At 42.3% G+C, this 18,532-nt stretch overlaps 1 pseudogene; it reads right to left on the bottom strand.

Annotated features, from left to right (window-relative positions):
- The window catches only part of LOC123079463 (GPN-loop GTPase 3-like), a 94,931-nt pseudogene that overhangs the window by 51,777 nt on the left and 24,622 nt on the right, over positions 1-18,532 (bottom strand).

Genomic DNA, 18,532 nt, shown 5'->3' with positions numbered 1-18,532 from the left:
GTCATTCGTGAAGAACTTGGCGCTGATCGCGACGAGCTCGTGGATCTGATGATGTGGTGGAGTCGCTGTCGAGTTTGATCCGGCGAGTCGGCGATCTTGGCTTTCAGGGTGGAGAGTGCATGGTGGTTGCACCCCCACCGGTTTTATCGCCATCAGCTCGCGCCTGGCAATCTTGCCGCGGCTGTGATGTACTCGGTTGCCGTGGGGTGTCGCCGTTGGCGAAGCCGATGAGACTCTGAATGGTGGCCCTCCATTCGTCGATCTTGTTTGCCGTTGGAGGGTAATCTAGGAGCAGTTGAGCTCGTGCCAAAGCTTCTGCTGGAGTGGCACGTGGCAGGGGCGAACGGTGCGAGGAGCGGGATATGCTCAGACTTCTAACTATGTTAGAAGGAGCAGTATCCCGTCCAGGCGACCGTGTCTTGCTCGTGCCAGCATGTTGGCGTGCATGCTGGTCTTGGGCACCCCGAGATCCACCGGCTCGATCTTGGTCCAACGAACATATGGTACCGCGAGCACCATGACGCTGTCGGTCCCACGCCTCCTGAGATGGGCGCGGTGCATGTACGGACGCCGAGGTCTGTGCAGCCTTGTCCTTGGACCTGGCAGCAGCGTGAGCTCCCTCGTCGACGCCCGTTCCTCCGCCGGCACCTACCCCACCACCCGTTTGCTCTGGTGGTGGTGGGATCGACGCGGACGGAGCAGCCACCTCCGAAGCCTTCTTCTTCGGTGGCATGTCGATGAAGAAGATGAAGATCTAGCTCGTGTGAATGTCGGATCAGGTTCACACAACCTCGACGCCCCCTACCTGGCGCGCCAAAGATGTCGTGGGAAACTGATCCACGGACACCTATGGGACCGGAGGACCGAGCCCCTTTCGGTTCGGCGGGGGGCGGAGATCGCACGAAGAGCAGATCGAGGCGAAGCACACGAGCAGTTTACCCAGCTTTGGAGCTCTCCGGAGAGATAATACTCCTACTGCTGCATGTCTGAGTGTATTGAGTTCTTGCTCGGGAGCGCTGAGTGCTATAGTACACACTAGCTGCTAACGAGACCGAGCGTGAGTGTTTTCTGGCCTCGAACCCCCCTCTACGTTGCGCATGGGCCTCCTTTTATATGCTCAAGGGGTCACCGACAGGTGGCAACGTAGACAAGGGTAAAACTAGAAAGGAGTTGCAGTTGGTACAACTACCTGTACAGTGTATCATACCTAACCCTGATGGCAGGGGACAAAGGCATTAAATGCCCGTCTGCGTCGCCCAAATAGTGCGAAAAGGGACCGTCAGGGGCGCCACCGCTTGCCACAATGGCAATCTTGTCAGCGTCGCTTGCCACCTTGCACCGCTGGCTGCACGGCCTCTCGCCACGCGCGCCTGGAAAGGTCCCAGGGCGACACGTTGGTGGATGTGCTGGAGCGTGGGTACAGAGTGGTAGCTTGCCGCGGCAAGCGCCTTGCCGCGGTCGTTGGCTTGTCGCGTCCGGAAGCTTGTCGCCCACCGGGCCTTGCCGGGACGCGTGGCGCGTCGCGGCAAGTTCCTTGAGATGCCTCGGTTGGCCTTCCCGGCAAGCTCCTCTTGCCGGGGTCTTGTCTTCTTGGCTTGAATACTTTGTTCTTGAATGGCTCCAAAATAACCACGGAGGACCTTGGCGGTCACCCGGCAAGCCTTGCCGCGGGGTGCTGCGACTGCCCATGCACAAGTTCGGGATATAGGGTACCCCTACTCTAGTACACCGACACAAGTCGAGTCACTCAATGCATTTAAAGGAGGATACCACCCCATCATACCATATCATAATCATTCTAATAGCATGATGGAACGCAAGGTAGACCATTATAACTCATAGCTAATCAAGCATGGCACAAGCAACTATAATCCCTAAATGTCATTGCAAATATGTTTACTTCATAATAGCTGAATCAAGAACGATGAATCATCATATTTACAAAAACAAGAGAGGTCGAGTTCATACCAGCTTTTCTCTTCCCAATAAGTCCATCATCTATCATCATTATTGCCTTTCACTTGCACGACCGAACGGTGTGTATAATAATAAGAGTGCACGTGCATTGGACTAAGCTGGAATCTGCAAGCATTCAACTCAAGAGAGAAGACAAGTAATATGGGCTCTAGGTTTAAATAATCAATCATGCATATAAGAGCCACTAAGCATTTTCAATATAGTCTTCTCGACCCCCAAAGAAAGGAAAAGAAAATAAAAACTATTTACACGGGAAAGCTCCCAACAAGTAAAAAGAAGAACGGGAAATATTTTTGGGTTTTCTTTTTAATTCTACTACAAGCAAAGAAATAAACTACCCAATTTTTTTTTGATTTTTCTTAAAGTTTAACAAACACACAAGAAGAAAGCAGGAAAAAGAAATTTAAACTAGCATGGATATTACAGTGAAAAAGTATGAGCACCGACATCTAGCAATGAGTGTGTGTGAACATGAATGTAATGTCGGTAGGAAATACGTACTCCCCCAAGCTTAGGCTTTTGGCCTAAGTTGGTCTATTGCCAGGGATGGCCTGGCGGATATCCGTAGGTGAAGATGGGGTCGTACTGCGACACAGAATAGTTGGGATCATAATGTGATGAAGAGGACTCTGATTGCCACTGGCTGGCAACCGCCTCAGGATCCCAAGAATAAACAGACAGTCGTGGAGGCTCATCTTGTGGCTCCGGCTCCGGGGCTGGTGCAGGGTTCCGATAGGCTTGAACAGCCGACCACTAAACGATGTGAGGTTCTGCAAACAAGTTAAACAAAGAAGGAGCCGGCAAGGTAATAGTCTCAGGGTGATGTTTATCAAAGTATAATTTGTATTTGAGCTCCCCATCGCGACTCTTAACAAGGAAATCATGCGCTATCATACTCTTATAATCCAAATAAGCACGGGGCAGCATTGTTTCTTCTTTCTCCGCATGCCTAATAGGTATTTCAAAATGTTCAGCTAGGCGTGAAGCATAAATGCCTCCAAAGATGGGGCCCTTAGTACCATTCAGACTTAATCATCTAGCAACAGTTCCACCCATACTAACAGAGTTATTGCGGTATAAACCATGGAGCAAAATAATAATATCAGGAATACTAAGGTCCCCACAGTTCTCGCGTCCAATCAAGCAATGACTAGCAAATATGGCAAAGTAGCGTAAAACAGGATAATGAATGCTAGTGATCCTCGCATCAGAAACCTTCCTGGTTTCTCCCACCGTGATAGTGTTAATAAAAGCTTCTACTTCGTTACCGCGGGGTTCATCTAAGGTGCCCTCAAAGGGTATTCTGCAGACCTCGCAGAATTCAGCTAATGTCATCTTTTTAACAACATCATATAAATGAAACTCTACTGTTGGAGGTGATTTCTTAGGGAAAAGTAGAAGTTTTGCACAAAAGTATTTGTGAGTAAGAGATACTGATGACGTTGGTCGTGGAGGAAGTCGGTGAGGCCGGTGTTCTCAATCAATAAATAGAAATCTTCATGAATCCCAGCTCTCCTCAAGAAGTCATCGGAAGCCCATTCACACGGCCGGACCTCCGCAGTGCGAGGTAAATTAAATTTGGGCTTCTCCTCTTCTTCCTTTTGTTTTTCCTTAGAGCTTCGGCTTGACGAGCCCCTCAAAAGTCTCTTCATTATTTCTGAAACAATCTGAAATTTTTAGTAACCTCAAATAAAAGTGAACCAACTTCAATAAAATTGATAGCAACAACTCCCACAAGTGCCTAGGGCCTATATCAAGCATTAGAACTACTTGGAACCATATAAATTTGACATGCAAGCTCAAGAACATGGTCACCTGTGCAGCACAAATTTGCAATGAATAAAGCACTAGAACATAAACTAATTGGACCAATGGAGGAGTCACATACCAAGGAACAATCGCCCCAAGAAGTTTTGCGAGAGGTGCTTTGAGCAAGGAGATCGAAAATCACAGCAACGGGGGTTGGAACTCGTGCTTGACTTGGTTTTTCGTGTTTGTGTGAGACAAAGGAAGAAGATGGGTGCAGGAATAAGTGGAGGAGGACCACCATGGGCCCACTAGGCAGGGGGGCGCGCCTAGGGGGGTAGGGCGCGCCCTCCACCCTCGTGGCCAGGTGGTAGCTCCCCCTGTGGTAATTTTTGCACAGTAAATTCTCAAATATTCCCGAAAAAATCATAGTAAATTGGCATGGCATTCTGAGGACTTTTATTTTCGGGATATTTTTATATTGCACGGACAAGTCAGGAAACAGACAGAAAAATACTATTTTACTTTATTTCTACTAAATAACAGAAAATATAAAGAGGGTACAGAAAGTTGTGCTTCTAGTTTCATCCATCTCGTGATCTTCAAAATGAACCCGCTAACAAGGTTGATCAAGTCTTGTTAACAAACTCATTCCGAATAATCCCGGAACAGGAGAAATTTCGAATGACACTAAGTTACCTCAATGGGGATATGAAAATCCCCAACAATCAGAATATCATACTTTTTCTTGACAGTAGGGAGAGGAAATTCAAAACCTCCAAATATAATCGATGGGACTTTTCCAATAGAGTTGATACTATAAACTTGAGGTTGTTTCCTCGGAAAGTGCACCGTGTGCTCATTGCCATTAACATGAAAAGTGACATTGCCTTTGTTGCAATCAATGACAGCCCCTGCAGTATTAAGGAAAGGTCTTCCAAGAATAATAGACATACTATCATCCTCGGGAATATCAAGAATAACAAAGTCCGTTAAAATAGTAACGTTTGCAACCACAACAGGCACATCCTCACAAATACCGACAGGTATAGCAGTTGATTTATCAGCCATTTGCAAAGATATTTCAGTAGGTGTCAACTTATTCAAGTCAAGTCTACGATATAAAGAGAGAGGCATGACACTAACACCGGCTCCAAGATCACATAAATCAGTTTTAACATAATTTCTTTTAATGGAGCATGGTATAGTAGGCACTCCGGGATCTCCAAGTTTCTTTGGTATTCCACCCTTAAAGGTGTAATTAGCAAGCATGGTGGAAATTTCAGCTTCAGGTATCTTTCTTTTATTAGTAATAATATCCTTCATATACTTAGCATAAGGATTTGTTTTGAGCACATCAGTTAATCGCATACGCAAAAAGATGGGTCTAATCATTTCAGCAAAGTGCTCAAAATCCTCATCATCCTTTTTCTTGGATGGTTTGGGAGGAAAAGGCATGGGTTTCTGAACCCATGGTTCTCTTTCTTTAACATGTTTCCTAGCAACGAAGTCTCTTTTATCATAACGTTGATTCTTTGATTGTGGGTTATCAAGATCAACAACAGGTCCAACTTCTACTTCATTATCATTACTAGGTTGAGCATCAACATGAACATTATCATTAACATTATCACTAGGTTCATGTTCATCACCTGATTATGTTTCAGCATCAGAAACAGAGATATCATTTGGATTCTCAGGTGGTTCAGCAATAGGTTCACTAGAAGTTTGCAAAGTCCTATCATTTTTCTTTTTCTTCCTCTTAGAAGAACTAGGCATATCTATATTATTTCTCTGAGAATCTTGCTCGATTCTCTTAGGGTGGCCTTCAGGATACAAAGGTTCCTGAGTCATTCTACCAGTTCTAGTAGCCACTCTAACAGCATAATCATTTTTCTTACTCTTCATTTCATCAAGCACTTCTTTCTGAGCTTTAAGTACTTGTTCTACTTGAGTGGTAACCATAGAAGCATGTTTGCTAACAAGTTTAAGTTCACCTCTAATATCAGCCATATAATCACTCAAGCGTTTAATCATAAAGGTATTCTGTTTTAATTGTCTACCAAAATAAGCATTAAAGTCATCTTGCTTAAACACAAAGTCATCAAACTCATCCAAGCACTGACTAGCAATTTTAGTAGGAGGAACTTCAACTTTATCATATCTATAGAGAGAATTTACCTTTACTACCTGTGTCGGGATATCGGGAGGTTCTTCATTAAATAAGTAATTGAGATCATATACTTCTTCAACAGGCGGTAAATTAAGACCATGTATTTCTTTAATAGGGGGTAAATTCTTAACATCTTCAGCTTTAATACCTTTTTCTTTCATAGATTTCTTTGCCTCTTGCATATCTTTGGGACTGAGAAATAGAACACCTCTCTTTTTCAGAGTTGGTTTAGGAATAGGCTCAGTAAAAGGCTGAGGAGCTGGCTCAGGAATTGGCTCAGGAGTTGGCTCGGGAGGTGCCCAATTATTTTCATTAGCCAACATAGTATTCAATAGAAGTTCAGCATCATCCGGTGTTCTTTCCCTGAAAAGAGAACCAGCACAACTATCTAGGTAATCTCTCGAAGCATCAGTTAGTCCATTATAAAAGATATCAAATATTTCAGGTTTCTTAAGAGGATGATCAAGCAAAGCATTAAGTAACTTGAGAAGCCTCCCCCAAGCTTGTGGGAGACTCTCTTCTTCAATTTGCACAAAATTGTATATTTCCCTCAAAGCAGCTTGTTTCTTATGAGCAGGGAAATATTTAGCAGAGAAGTAATAAATCATATCCTGGGGACTTTGCACACAACCAGGATAAAGAGAATTAAACCATTTCTTAGCATCACCCTTTAATGAGAACGGAAATATTTTAAGTAAATAAAGGTGGCGCGATCTCAGATTATTAGTAAACAGGGCAGCTATATCATCTAACTTACGAAGATGTGCCACAACAGTTTCAGATTCATAGCCATAAAAAGGATCAGATTCAACCAAAGTAATTATATCTGGATCGACAGAAATATCATAATAATCATAATCAGAGACACAGATAGGTGAAGTAGCAAAAGCAGGATCGGGTCTCATCCTTCCTCTAAAAGATTCTTTACTCCACTTAATTAGCAACCTCTTACGTTCAAGACTATCCTGGCAAGCAACAACAACTTCAAAAGATTCAGCACTAAAAAGATAACCCTTAGGAATATCAGGCATAGGTTCATCATCACTAACATCATCGTGTTCAGGTTCAATAATTTCTCTTTCTCTAGACCTAGCAATTTGCTCATCAAGAAATTCACCGAGTGGCACAGTAGTATCAAGCATAGAAGTAGTTTCATCATAAGTATCATGCATAGCAGAAGTGGCGTCATCAATAACATGCGACATATCAGAATCAATAGCAGTAGTAGGTTTAGGTGTTGCAAACTTACTCATAACAGAAAGAGAATCTAGTGCAAGGATAGATGGCAATCCCTTACCTCCCCTCGTAGTTGAGGGCAAAATAGTAGTTCAATCATCTTTCAAATTCTTCATAGTGTCCCCGCAAGTGACTCAAGGAATAGAGCTATGCTCCCCGGCAACGGCGCCAGAAAAAGGTCTTGATAACCCACAAGTATATGGGATCGCAACAGTTTTCGAGGGTAGAGTATTCAACCCAAATTTATTGATTCGACACAAGGGGAGCCAAAGAATATTCTCAAGTATTAGCAGCTGAGTTTTCAATTCAACCACACCTGGAAACTTAGTATTTGCAGCAAAGTGTTTAGTAACAAAGTAATATGATAGTGGTGGTAATGGTAACAAAAGTAAAGACAGTAAAAGTAATGTTTTTGGTATTTTGTAGTGATTGTAACAGTAGCAATGGAAAAGTAAATAAGCGTAAACCAGTATATGGAAAACTCATAGGCACCGGATTAGCGATGGATAATTATGCCGGATGTGGTTCATCATGTAACAGTCATAACATAGGGTGACGCAGAACTAGCTCCAGTTCATCAATGTAATGTAGGCATGTATTCCGAATATAGTCATACGTGCTTATGGAAAAGAACTTGCATGACATCTTTTGTCCTACCCTCTCGTGGCAGCGGGGTCCTAATGGAAACTAAGGGATATTAAGGCCTCCTTTTAATAGAGAACCGGAACAAAGCATTAGCACATAGTGAATACATGAACTCCTCAAACTACCGTCATCACCCGGAGTGGTCCCGATTATTGTCACTTCGGGGTTGCCGGATCATAACACATAGTAGGTGACTATAGACTTGCAAGATAGGATCTAGAACACACATATATTCATGAAAACATAATAGGTTCAGATCTGAAATCATGGCACTCGGGCCCTAGTGACAAGCATTAAGCATAGCAAAGTCATAGCAACATCAATCTCAGAACATAGTGGATACTAGGGATCAAACCCTAACAAAACTAACTCGATTACAAGATAAATCTCATCCAACCCATCACCGTCCAGCAAGCCTACGATGCAATTACTCACGCACGGCGGTGAGCATCATGAAATTGGTGATGGAGGATGGTTGATGATGACGACGGCGACGAATCCCCCTCTCCGGAGCCCCGAACGGACTCCAGATCAGCCCTCCTGAGAGAGATTAGGGCTTGGCGGCGGCTCCGTATCGTAAAACGCGATGAAACTTTCTCTCTGATTTTTTTCTCCCCGAAAGCCAATATATGGAGTTGGAGTTGGCGTCGGAGGGCCACCAGGGGGCCCACGAGGTAGGAGGGGCGCGCCCCCACCCTCGTGAGCAGGGTGTGGTCCCCCTGGTCTTCATCTTTTGCGTGGATTTTTCTTTATTTTTTCTAAGGTGTTCCGTGGAGTTTCAGGACATTCCGAGAATTTTTATTTTCTGCACAAAAAACAACACCATGCCAGTTCTGCTGAAAACATCGTCAGTCCGGGTTAGTTCCATTCAAATCATACAAGTTAGAGTCCAAAACAAGGGCAAAAGTGTTTGGAAAAGTAGATACGACGGAGGCGTATCAATAAGCATGAGTGATAGCTATATGAGACGAATATCTGGATTAAAGGGGATTCAAATATTTAAACTGGAGATCACGACATCGATAATATCATAACGCAAATTGGTGTATCAAACATGCATATTCATTTGAATTTGGGCACACGTGTAATGTTATATAGTTTATCAATATTGGTGATCCATAGATTCTTCAATTACAAACAATGCATGGTTTATATGCAATTAGTGTCTAAACGGGATTACACTATATGTTGCGTGTGTGAAACACATTATACATATTTGAGAAGTTAAAAAAAACCGCATGAAACACACATTAATTGGAGACAGTTAGCGAGGAATGCATACATTGGATTTCAACATAAAGTGGTTTCAAATATTTGAAAATCCAAATTGATGGATACAACCTTATGAATATGAGATCATGCCATTTGTAAACCATATTTATGTATAAATGGTGTTGTGCTTTTGAAAGTATATATGTAAAAAAATGATGTATATAGAATGTAATTCCAATTGAAAATGGATCCCGCCCGAAAAAAATAGTAGAATACAAACGGGATTCGAATTGAGTTCGCACGGTAAACGTGCACTGTGCAAAATTTGAACGAAGCAGGGAATGTCGCAGTAACCGCCCGAAACCAAAATCTGCGAGATGGAAATCACTACTGCCTATCCCTGCCGCGCAAAGCCTATCTGCTGGATTTCTATAGGTTTCGATAGGGGTAGGTTTGTAATTTCACCCAAACGTGACGTAACCGCCTCTCACCCGGATTCATACACGATGGGCGCCAAAACACAGTGTGCCCTCGGCCGAAATCGACTCCCTCCCCGATTCATATTCATACACGATGGGCGCCAAAAACAAACTCTCGTCGGCAAATATTCGGTGTATGCGATATTACCGTCCTATCCCCAATCGACTAATGTTGCTGTGATGTAGTAGAAATTTGAAACGGGGGCTAAGTTTGTAAATTTCCTCGCATTTGAGACAAGCGCGCCCTGACTACATGGTTCCCCCCTTCCTCTCTACCTCCCTTTTCCCCATTCATACTTCGTGGGCGCCAAAACACCCTCTCCACCCCACCCTCCTCCGTCCACCGCCGTCTGCCACCCCATCCACCGCCATCCTCCTCCACCATGCCGGAGCTGATACCCCGATGCCACCGTCCATTACAAGAGATCGACCTCTCTCATCCACGCCTTCGGACCGGGATCCTTGCATCCCGTCCTCTCGCTTCATCCCCGCCGTCGTCCACCTTGCCAGCGCCACTCCTACGACCATCTCGTCCACCGCGCCCCACCGCCACCGTCTACCCTCCTAGATCTGCTTCCACGCTGCCGACAGCCATCGCTACCGCAGCACCATCAAATTCTCACCAGATGCATACATGGTGCCGCACCAGAGGCGGTACTCTTTCGTATCTGCTCAACTTTTTTATCGCAGCAAGAAAATAGATCACCACTGCTTTACTCTGATTTCTTGTCTTGGTTGCGAAGTTGCCTTTGTCCGGTTTGCACCTTCAGATCCGCCATGGCACGCTCAACACTATACTCCCAATGCTTATGGTTTTCCCCTTTTATATTCCACACTAGTTAAATCACAGTAGACTAAATTTGAAAATTGTGTCAGTCGATTTTTCAGAGCTCGCCGGAGTTCGCCGGTGCTATCTAAGGGGCTCGGGTGGTTGTGGGGCCTCGCCGAATGAAGGAAACTCGACGCGGGTGGGGGGTGGTGTGGCGGAGGAACACAGGCGGCGGGGGCCGGTGGTCCGGCCGGTGGCCCGTGCGGTGTTCTGTATGGGAAGAATCACAGACGAGGAAGAAGAAGGGTTAGGAGACGTAGGATCTTCATCCAACCGCCTGAAATGGTCGAGAGACAGCTGGGAGTTGCATTCTTAATGCGCTCTGGTTCATCATGTGTGGGCACTGCGCAACCAACATTTTATTATCCAAAATCTGCTTGCTCTTCTTTACCATGTTCGATAGTGTTGGCCTGTACGTGATCGATAGGCTTTCAATTACTAGCGGCAATACAACACCGTATTTTCAAGCCAGTTCCACTTTCCCGATTTATATATCGTGGTTATGGTGTACCCCTGTTATGTACACTATGATCTGCCTAGTTGTTGTGTGGTCTTGTTATCATGGTTTGGCAATAAACTATCTATACAGTATATTATGAACCTATCATCTGCCAGCTATCCTTACTTCTGGAGCCTATTTTTTTGTGTACTTGTGCCAGATTATATAAATGCCCGCACGATATTACAGCACACATGAGCTCTCTCATCAGAATCCAGTGATAGCACATAAGTGTTTACAGGGGCGCCCCTATATTAGAATATCATCTGCATTACAAAGATAATCTCACAACTATTTATGTTTTCATGGTTCTCAAATATTATACGCAATTACAGTGAATATTAGAATCCGCGCATCAGAAGAATATTGTGGAACACTGCAATGACTTACAAAATTGGCACCAAGGCATTGAGTGCCATTTTAGAAGCAATGAAACTCGTACGCTCCCCACCTGTTGATTCTTGTTCAGAATATCATTCTAATGACTATTCTAACCTCGAGGAGTCAAAGGCAGATGGCCTGTCCTGTTCACCCATCAAGGTGCCTGTTCTAATTTGGCAAGGTTTTATTGATTGCGCGTATCTTGCATATGTTGTCTTGCATTTCTTCTACTTTGTTGCACCACCATCTGCTTAGTTTACTCATCATATAACTCGAGATGCTATGCCCATCCATTATGAATACATATTCCATCTGTCGTCATACCATGTTTTTCCACTCAAATGCTGTTCTTGTGCATCAGACATCAAAAAGGAAGAGGGTGATTGCCGAACCTGAAGGAGCACCAGCAAAGTCCTTGAAAAACATGGTGGTGCTAGAGAAATCAGACAGCGCCCCACTTATATTGGCTATACAACCAGAGACACAAAACATAGGACCGACTCTAGCAGACTGTACCCATACTTCACTGGCCACACCACTAGCCCCACCACACAGGACCTGCACTCCAGCAAAAGGTATACCGATTTCATTTGCCATAGCACCAGCCGTACCACAGAAAAATCCCACTCCAGCAAAAAGTACAACAAGTCCACCGGCCGAAGACCTATCTCAACTGCAGAGACGACCAATTCTTGCAGATTGGAACCCCATTCCATTTATTCCCAGTTTAAAAGACAATGCTTCCAATGTTTTTAGGGACTACGTGCATATATTCCCATGATGGGAAGATTATAGTGAAGACAAACACCATTTTCACATCTTCCTGTCCAACTTACATGTAAGTGCTATTATTCATGGTTATTATTTTCCTGTTTTCTGCTAATCGAACCATCAATGATTTACATTACATTGTTGTAACTAGGTGAGGATCAATCTGGATAGTCATGACGAGCAAAGCTTGCTTGTGCTTTTCAAGGAAGCATTGCAGCAGTATCGGTGTTACCTGAGGAAGTCACACTTTGATGGCAAGTCTATAAACGAATTTCCGGTGAAGTCTCCTGTGCTAAATTTAGAAGACATTGAATGGAAAAACCTTGTTATGCACTGGTCTCATTCCCAGGATGAGGTACTGCCTATGAAATCACATGACAATTTGAACTTCTACTTTTCCGCATGTGCCTTACGGATCTTTTTTGCAGGGAATCAGCTTGAAGAAGAATTCCGGTTTGAAAAGAATGACATGATATCGCAAATATGCTGCCCGCTGCTTTGCTCTTGTTAGTACCTGTTGTTGTGTATCACTGTACTTGCATACATACCTGGTTCATTATGGGACAGCAGTATCCATGATAGCTTGCTTATCAATTGTTCGCTCCAAATTATCTGATCTGTATGAATGGTTACATTAGTGTAGAATATATCCAATGCCAATGAATTTTTTAGCTTTGCATTGTTCTTGTAAGTACATGCTATCCTTTATGAGTGTACTTATATTGACAGGTAGTTGTTCATGTACCATCACTCTGCAGCTTATTTTCCTTTGCCCTCCATTTTCTACACATCAGATCTATATTTACTCTTACCATAAGGTTGGTACTGAAGTAGTTTAGCTGTGCATTGCTCTTGGCTGTGCCTTTTGCCTGTATCGCTGCACATACATTTATAGCTACTTGGTTATGTAGCATCACTCTTCATCTTATCTTAAATATTCTCCATTTTTTCGTATATTATCACATCTATATTTACTCTTAACAAAATGTAGAATAAAGTCAATGCTTATGAAGAACATTCTGTGCTAAACTTCTTGAATTGCCCCCCCATCAGCATGGAAAAGGGCTTATAGAGCCTGTCTTCACCAGTAATGTAAGTATGTCCTTCTCAAGCCTTCAAACTTTGTTGTGTATATTTGGTTAGGCATGACTGCAACAGCTGTTTATTTTTGGTGTTTGAATCAAATTGCATGTTTAAAGTTTATTATGTAGTTCATAAACAAAAGTTTGTCCTTCTCAATTTAAGTTTTTAGTTGTACAACCAAGTTCCTTCTTCATACCATGTAAATTAAACTATACAGAGCAAGTGATCTTCTTTTGCACTGCATGTATGCTTCTGTTCTTCATCCGTAATCCAGTGGTGTGGTGAACCTACCCACTATAGCACAATGTCATATTCTGCAATGTCTTAACTATGAACAATGTCATATCATTCTACTATTATTTAAACCGCCTCTTTATTTGCCAATCTGAAATGGGATAAATTGACAGCACACTAACCATTGATACTTACGAGTTGTTGATCTGTAATCCAGTGGTGTCCTGAAGCTCCCAACTCCTTCACAATGTAAATTCCTGCCATGTCTTGACCTGAACAATACCATATTGTGTTAATGCAATTTTAAACTGTGTCACTTTATTCGTCAGTAAGAAATGTGATGAATTGTCAGCACTGATACTTTTATGTGCAAAACCTGTCATCTATCTACTTGTTTATCTTTCAGAGTGAGGAAGATATAAGTGTTGAACAAGCGCAGTCTCATCATCTTGCTCAGCTGCTTGCGCTGCAGCTCCCCAGCAGGGCTAACCTTTCTTGAACTCTATTGAAGTGCTGTCGGTTTTGTATATTATTTTGTCGACGTGTTTATTTGCACTGGTGGCAATCTTTGATGCCAGTGTATGTAATCTGCTGTCTGCTTGTGCTTTATTATCATAGTGGCGAACTTTGATGCCCAGTGGATGTAATATGCCGTAATTTCTTTATTATATAGTCTAGGTTTTTTCTTATTCACGATGCTGCAATTATTTTACTGTATATATAAACTGTCTTCGCAGTAAACCGGCCAAACCGCAAAATTACGATACATAATCGGGCCGTCATGCAATCACGATGTATGATCCGCATCATGGGCCCCGTCAAACTGGCCCACTAGTAGATTCGGGCCTTTAATAGGCCGAGTAACCCCCGGCCCTCTTTTCGCAAGAAAACTCAATGGGCTTTTAGGAGGCTGAGAAGTAGGCTGGGCCTAAAACGTGCCGAATGGCTCACGGGTCGGCGGCAGCCCGAAATGGACCCTGACCATGATTGTGCGAATCAATTCACGGGCTTTTAACATGCCAAAGTTGTCTCGGTCCTTGTTTGGCCCAGTCAGATATCGGCTCCGAGCAGGCCGGATGCAAATTGGGCCATAGTTAGGCCCAACTATATGACGGGCTTTTAACAGGCCGAAATTAATATAGGGCCGAAATTTTAAATGGGCCCTTAACAAGCCGAATCTAATATCAGGCTGAATTACTAAATCGGCCTTTAGCAAGTGGGCCCAAAAGCATTCAGTCCAGTCAACGGGTCAAATCTGATATGGGCCATAATTGAGCCCAAAGCCTCTTAAAGGGCCGGACCTGATCTGGGCCGTGATTTGGCCTAGAAAGTGGGAGGCTTTTAACGGGCCGGATCTTATATGGGCCATTACTAGGCCCGGAACGTGGCATGCCATTAATGGACCGGATCAATTATGGGCCGGCATTTGGCCCAAAACATGGCAACCAGTTAATGGGCCGGCCTACTAGGGTCCTCGAAATCTTGTGGGCCTACAGCTGGGCCAGCCCATTAATGTCGGCGAAATCTCGTGGGCCTTTAGCTGGGCCGGCCCATTATGATCCGCAAGAATTTTGTGGGCCTTTACCTGGGCCGGCCCATTATGGCACACAAAAATCTTGTGGGCCTTTACCTAGGCCGGCCTATTATGGCCCGCAAAATCTTGTGGGCCTTTAGCTGGGCCAGCCCATTATAGTCTGCAAAATCTGGTGGGCCTTTAACTGGGCCGGCCCATTATGGCCCGCCAAATCTTGTGGGCCTTTAGTTGGGCCGGCCCATTTAATCTTGATTGGCCGTGCCACGTGTCGACGTATCATAGGCGCCTTCTGTCCAATGAGTGGATGACATCTGTCCCAACGATGAGCCGACACATGTTTCCTCCAGCCAATGATGATTTTACACGTGGAAAATCCCCATTGGTCGGGGCTGTTAACGGGTTATCGAATCCAAAACCCGACCCGATAGCTTAACGGTGTTCCGTTACGGTGGATGTCACGTGTCGGTCACCCTTGACGAAAGCACTTCTGTGACGCGCGATTTATCGTCATGGAAGTGGACACTTCCGTGATGATAATTTTGGTAATGTCATCGAACACTTCTATGATAGCACAGGTATGACTATCTTGATTCTGTCATAAATTTGTCATGGATGCACATGCATGACAAATAACGCGACCTACTATGACAAACACATATCATCACGGAAGTGTATTTTTTTTGTAGTGGCTCAAGTGCTAGAATAAGAAGTCTATAAAATGTTTGATACTAAATCTTTGAATGATGAGCATGATTGCAATGTTGTTAGTACGAATTCCTTGAATATCCATGATGCTAATGATATGCAAAGCCACAAGCTTGGGGATGCTATGTTTGATGAAGTTGATATGTTTAGTCCCCCAAGTTTTGATGAGAATATTTATTATGATGAAAGCATGCCTCCTATATGTGATGAATATGAAAGTGGATTTGTAAGAGTGTCAACTTTATTTAGTAATGATTCCACTGTCTTGGAAGAGGTTTCAATCGATTATGATGAGAACAAAGTTACTACTTATGATGATTATTGTGATGAAACTTATGCTATAACAAGTAGTGATGATTATATTTATAAAACTTGTCATGATTATGATTACCCTTTTTCTGAACACTATCCTTTTAATGTGGAAACAATTTTTAGTGTTCGAGTCTCTTATGATACTCCCATTATTCCGAATGAGAAGAATTTTGCTTATGTGGAGAGTAGTAACAATTCTATGCTTGTAGATCATGAAAAGAATGCTTTAGGTGCTAGTTATATTGTTGAATTCATTCATGATGCTACTGAAAATTATTACGAGGGAGGAACATATGCTTGTAGGAATTGCAATAATATCAAGTTTCCTCTCTATGTGCTTAAAGTTTTAAAGTTATGCTTGTTTTGCCTTCCTATGCTAGTTGATTATTGTTCCCATAAGTTGTTTTCTCACAAAATCCCTATGCATAGGAAGTCGGTTAGGCTTAAATGTGCTAGTCATATGCTTCATGATGCTCCCTTTATGTTTCAATTCTTATCTTTTATGTGAGCATCATTGTCATCATCATGCCTAGCTAGAAAGGCATTAAAGAAAAGCACTTGTTGGGAGACAACCCAACATTTACCCTTACTGTTTTTGTGTCTCCACATGATTATTCTACTGTTGTAATCATGTTTTATAGCTTTTGTTTCAATAAAGTGCCAAGTAAGACCTTTAGGATAGCTTACGGTGATAGTTGTGTTGATCCTGCTGAAAAATCAGAAACTTTTGCACCTAGTAAATTAGTTTTGATAATTCACAGAAACATGATTTTGATCTGATTCTTTCTGCTATGGATTGGCAAACAAATTTCTGAGGACTTCCTAATTTGGTAGGAATTTTGGAGTTCCATAAGTATACGTTTGATACAGATTACCCCAGACTGTTCTGTTTTTGACAGATTCTGTTTTCTATGTGTTGTCTGCTTATTTTGATGAATATATGAGTAGTATCGGAGGGTATGAACCATATAGAAGTTGGAATACAGTATATATTACACCAATATGAATTTAGAATGAGTTCGTTACAGTACCTAAGTGGTGATTTATTTTCTTATACTAATGGAGCTTACGAGTTTTCTGTTGAGTTTTGTGTTGTGGAGTTTTCAAGTTTTGGGTAAAGATTCGATGGACTATGGAATAAGGAGTGGCAAGAGCCTAAGCTTGGGGATGCCCAAGCACCCCAAGGTAATATTCAAGGACAACCAAGAGCCTAAGCTTGGGGATGCCCCGGATGGCATCCCCTCTTTCGTCTTCATTCATCGGTAACTTTACTTGGAGCTATATTTTTATTCACCACATGATATGTGTTTTGTTTGGAGTGTCATTTTATTTTGTTAGTATTTGCTTTCTGTTATTTAGAATAATCTTTAGCATCTCTATTTTCAATAAAAATGTCAATGATAGCCTTTACCATGCTTATTTTGCAAATATACATGTTGCTGTTTCAAAACAGAAAGTTTACCGCTGTTGCAAAAATTCCCTAGAAAATTCAGAGAGTGATATAATGTTAAATCTTTTTGCATAATGAGCTCTGATAAATCTATTACAGCATAATATTTTTATTATAATTTTTGGAGTTAGGGAAGTATGATGAATCTTGCATTCTTTACAGACTATACTGTTTTGGCAGATTGCTGTTATGTTTGCATTGTTTGCATATGTTTGCTTGTTTCATGATTCTATTTTAGGATAGGAGTATTAAATATGCAGAGACATTTAGTATTCAATGTTGAATAATAATCTTAGTGATTTGTTACAGTAGAAAATGATAAGGTTTTTGCATTGTTTTATACTAACTTATCTCACAAGTTCTTGTTGAGTTTGGTGTGGATGAAGCTTATGAGATTTAGGAAACCAACATATAAAAGGAATTAAGGAGACACAAAAGCTCAAGCTTGGGGATGACCAAGGCACCCCAAGATAATATTTCAAGAAGTCTCAAGCATCTAAGCTTGGGGATGCCCCGTTAGGCATCCCACCTTTCTTCTTCAACAACTATCGGTTAGCATCGGTTGAACCTAAGTTTTTGCTTCTTCACATGAGTCGTGCTATCCTTGCAATGCCATTTTGTTTTGCTTTGCTTGCTGCTTGAATACAATACCAAGATCTGAAATTCTTAAATGGGAGAGAGTCTTCACATAGTTGCATAATTATTTAGCTACTCATTGGTCTTCACTTATATCTTTTTGGAGTAGTTTTTCATTTACTCTTGTGCTTCACTTATATCCTATTAGTAAATGGTTCAATGAGTTGAATGTCATAAATCTGAAATTATGTATGTTTCATTTACTTATCCCATGGGGAGTAATGACTTCACATCTAAGAAGTAGAGGTAGTAAATTTATCGAAGGTTAGCAAGCATTGTATTGGTCATTTGGACAATTCATGAAAGAATATTGAAGGAAGAGATATTTCACATATAAATATACTATCATAGACATCTTTTATAATTGTGAGCACTCATTAAGTATGACATGCTAAAGAGTTGATGTTGGACAAGGAAGACAATGTAATGGGTTATGTTTTCTCGCATCTCAGTTAAAGTATATTGTCATGGATCATTCAAACATGTTGAGCTTGCCTTTCCCCCTCATGCTAGCCAAAATTCCTAGCACCAAGTAGAGATACTACTTGTGCTTCCAAATATCCTTAAACCCAGTTTTTCCATGAGAGTCCACCATACCTACCTATGGATTGAGTAAGATCCTTCAAGTAA

This window comes from Triticum aestivum, chromosome 1B, assembly GCF_018294505.1.
Source record: "Triticum aestivum cultivar Chinese Spring chromosome 1B, IWGSC CS RefSeq v2.1, whole genome shotgun sequence".
Taxonomy (NCBI): Eukaryota; Viridiplantae; Streptophyta; class Magnoliopsida; order Poales; family Poaceae; genus Triticum; species Triticum aestivum.
The sequence above is the reverse complement of the archived record's forward strand: the minus strand, read 5'-3'. Positions and strand labels throughout refer to the sequence as shown.